Source organism: Astatotilapia calliptera, chromosome 16 (genome assembly GCF_964374335.1).
Source record: "Astatotilapia calliptera chromosome 16, fAstCal68.1, whole genome shotgun sequence".
Lineage (NCBI taxonomy): Eukaryota > Metazoa > Chordata > Actinopteri > Cichliformes > Cichlidae > Astatotilapia > Astatotilapia calliptera.
In genome coordinates this window covers 860,452-864,356 of record NC_137437.1, presented here as the reverse complement: position 1 = coordinate 864,356, position 3,905 = coordinate 860,452, and the positions used below count along the sequence as shown (strand labels likewise).

The window sequence follows — 3,905 nt, the reverse complement described above, 5'->3', positions numbered from 1 at the left end:
CACAGAAGAGCCACCTCCACAGGACAAGACTCAGCAGTCCATCTGCATCTAAAGGTCAAAGGTCACTCTTTCGAGGATGCCAATGTTCACATTTTGGACAGAGAGGACAGATGGTTTGAAAGAGGAGTGAAAGAAGCATCTATGTCCACTGTGAGCGACCATCTTTGAACAGAGGCGGGGTTTACGACACCAACTCTCTGCCATCTACACTCTAAGAAATGATACATTGATGTTGCTAGCATTATGTAAACGTTTTATGTTAAAATTAATGTCACAATTGATTTTTAACTCTAAACACAAGGATATTGTTTTGATTTTAATTAATAACACAATATTTCAATACAACAAAATGCAGTACATTAAATTCAACGTAAAAAGTTCATTTAAAATGAACAGCACTTTAATTTGAAGAGGATTGTCCTAACAGGCTCTCCGTACTTCTCAGTTTGCACATGTGCAGTGTGGAAGTTTGAACAACTGCCATTTTCAAACGAAACTTGCATCATGCTCAGAAGCCTGGATAAAATCCATTGCCATTTGAGGATTATTTGGTAAGTACAACCATTTAAGGATGACATATTTGGTTAATGTGTACTAAATGATAAACATCCGACATTTTCGGGAGTACTTCTGTATGTTTTATTTTAAAACAAATGATGTCTGGTAATTTTTTTTTTTTAGCATTCTAGCTTGTATGCCTCTCACAGGTGTTATTAGTCAGGCATTTAACAAATATTATTGGGCCCACTTCGGTGTAATTTCCCAAAATGTTTTACGATTCATGTTAAGCTGCAACTTGCCTACTAAGAACTGCAGCTTTAAAATTACTCCCAACATCTACCGCGCATGCTCCCTGGTGTCAGTAATGAGCACCAGGAGCGCCAGCGATCCGATCCGTTTGAAGAATGAAATATATGTATAGTGTATTTTAGAAACATGCATCAAATAAGTTGCTACATTGTTTGAAGGAATTCTACCCCGTGTTGATATCTGGTTTAGTGTTAATATCAGTGATTAAAGTGTAAGACATGCATTTATCTTGTGTCATTAAAATGCAGCATTATGTGTAATACAGCTATATGTAATGCATTTAACTCCTTGTATCAGTTTCATTGATTATCAAAGTGACAATTTGTGTGTTCCCCCTTCATTTTATGTTGGTCAGCTAGTTCTGTCTGTCAGTAGATGCAACAAAAGTGGCTCAGATGTGATTGTGGTTACTGTTATCTTTTATTGTAACTCTTGTTATCGTAATAAATACCAGAAAATATTGTGATAGGATTTTGAATCCATATTGCCGAGTTCTAATCTTCTATTTCATTTTAACATTTTTAGGGGTACAATTAATAATTATATTGTTGAACAGTCTAGAATTGATTAAAGCAAAAGTGAAAGCTTTCATGTATTGTCAAAAATGAAAAGCTTCTAGTTTTGTGTTCATATATTTGTTGATCTGACTCAGAAGAATCAGTGCCTAACCAATCATTAACCTCACTGAATGTCACTAATGTGAGTTGTCAAACATTGTTTAATTACTCATCGCTAATCACTCATCTGTTAATATTTTTGACTTTGGTTTGGGAAGAGGTGGAAAAGAACCAAAATCTTGTCTCACATTGAGTTCTTATCTCCACCAGAATATCAGCATTGATGTTCGACGGGAATGCGTCCTAAAAACTATCTGTGTCTACTTAAATAAAAAGCCAGATGACCTGTTCAAGGAATTCTTGGTAAGTTAGAAAAGGGGAAAGATCAGTTTGTTTGTTTGGTTTTTTTAATTTGGGTTAGTAAATTGAAGGTGGGTTCATTTGTTCATATGTATCTATATGCAAGTAACTTTTTCCCCCCTTTGTTTTCATTTTAAGGATGTGGATCTTAGTGCAAGAAGAGAAACGGAGCAGCTGACTTTAGGAGTCTGTGTTGTCAGACATGAAGGAGCAGACTCTGCAGATACACCTGAGGACATTGGTGTCATCATAGAAGGATACACTGTGCTGAAAGCTCTTAGTGATGTGGCAAAGGGGTGTGCCCTCCTGCTTGGACTAATCTACAGTCTAAATCTGAGGTACCCAAAGCACCTGAAATACATATTTGAATTTCTTCAGAAGGTGCTGATGGAGTTGGATGGGAACAACCTATCCATGAATGTGCAAGTTCTGAAAAACAAACTGCTTGAGTGAAACAGCCTGCACTGAACTATAGAGGACACTGAACTGGTTACAAGATTCTCAAACCCATCTCCTTGCACTTTATAAACTGTTCAGTTTGAATTCCGCAAGAACTTCTGCAAGGCCTCATACTTTTTGGCATGCTTTGTTCATGTTGAACTTTTACCACCATCCAGCTACATTGAACAAGACTGCTCCTAAGTTTGGACTTCATTTTAAGTTTTGGGGAAAAAAAAGGTTTTTTAAATATGGACAAAAATGCCACTAAAGTCATTTCTACTTGTTGTTTATAGGACTGTATTGTGAGTTTTCCATTGTACCTGAAGCAAGTTTAAATTAAGTCATGTTAATGTTAAAAATGTTGGAATCACAACACTTTCCAGTTTTAATAACTTGATTTTAACATTCTGCATTATGTCTTCCTGTACTTAATATGCACTTGCATATATGTGAAGATATTTTTGTTTAGGAAAAAGGCATTGATCTAGAATTTTGAACAGCTCAAAGTTTGCTTCAGCACATTTTACACCAAGTGTTATTAAAGTTGGGTTAACTGAATAAAATTGTGTTTGATTTATTCAATTTACTTTAAATAGAGTAAGTAATTTAATCCTATAGTTTCAGTAGAGCTCGTTTAGGGTTAGTCAATTTATCAGATGTACTTAAAATTTGTTGTTCAAATTAAATGTGTCATACATTTTAGATTTCACTAACCCAGTTGTGTGGAACCGGTTGACATAACTGGGTGGAGTAAATGCAACATCTTATTTTATAGAGTAAGTAGGGCTTGTTTTGGTTGAGTAGATTTTATTTAGTGTTGTCAATTTAAGTCAACATGTTAGTTAGATCAACATTATGATATTTAGTTAATACAACACCATTCTTGTGATTTGCATTTAATTAGCCAAAGCTTGACAGATGTACTTAAAATTTGTTGTTCAAATTAAGTGTATCATACATTTTATATTTCACTAACCCAGTTATGTGGAACCGGTTGACATAACTGGGTGGAGTAAATGCAACATTTTATTTCTTAGAGTGTATAATCCAGTTTTGAGTTCCCTCCCCAGACGCCTTAACGCCCACTCACATCCTGGGCCATCTGACCTCAGGAATTCACATGATAAGGTGGGGCCAGGTTTCACAATGAACACACCCGAAACTCTGGCTGATTGGGACCCACCCCCAGTTTCCCACCTTGGCTCAGGCGATTAGAGGATCATCAGGGGGTCCTTTTGTCCCTCTGTGGGGGGAAACTCCCACTAGGTTTATATCTGGGACTCTCCACCATTTGACCTTAGAACTGAAGAAGCTTCTTGGATGAGAGGTGAAACGTCTTCAAGTAACTTAAAGAAGTCCAGACGCTTTTCTTTCCAAGCTCCTTAGACAACGATGACCTGGATGACTGAGAACCTTCACAGACATATTGCCGTACATTTTGGGAGGAACACCCTTCAACTGGTGCGGGAGTATGAAAGGGAGTCAATTGACTAAACTGTCAATTCCACTTAGAAACAAAGTATTAATTCTAAAAATAAATCTTAGTTTGTTTTACAGAAGAACAGACAAAACTGACTAACTTTTGTCAATATCAAATAAACTGAGAACTAAAAGGAAATTCTCAATCTCTCCTTGTTGTATAGCTGAGCTTTTCAAACAGTTTTAACAGTTACTTTAGTCTGACAAAAGCCGAATGACGAATTAGCGCTTCCAGTCAGAGACTGAGGCTACGTCCAC

General features: G+C 36.5%; 1 long non-coding RNA gene across 1 annotated transcript; it reads left to right on the top strand.

Moving 5' to 3' along the window:
- The first annotated feature begins 463 nt into the window (after nucleotides 1-463).
- Nucleotides 464-2,023, top strand: LOC113007326 (uncharacterized). Its single transcript, XR_003269903.2, has 3 exons — nucleotides 464-551; nucleotides 1,638-1,730; nucleotides 1,866-2,023. It is a non-coding gene; the product is annotated as an uncharacterized LOC113007326 (long non-coding RNA).
- Nucleotides 2,024-3,905: the final 1,882 nt, after the last annotated feature.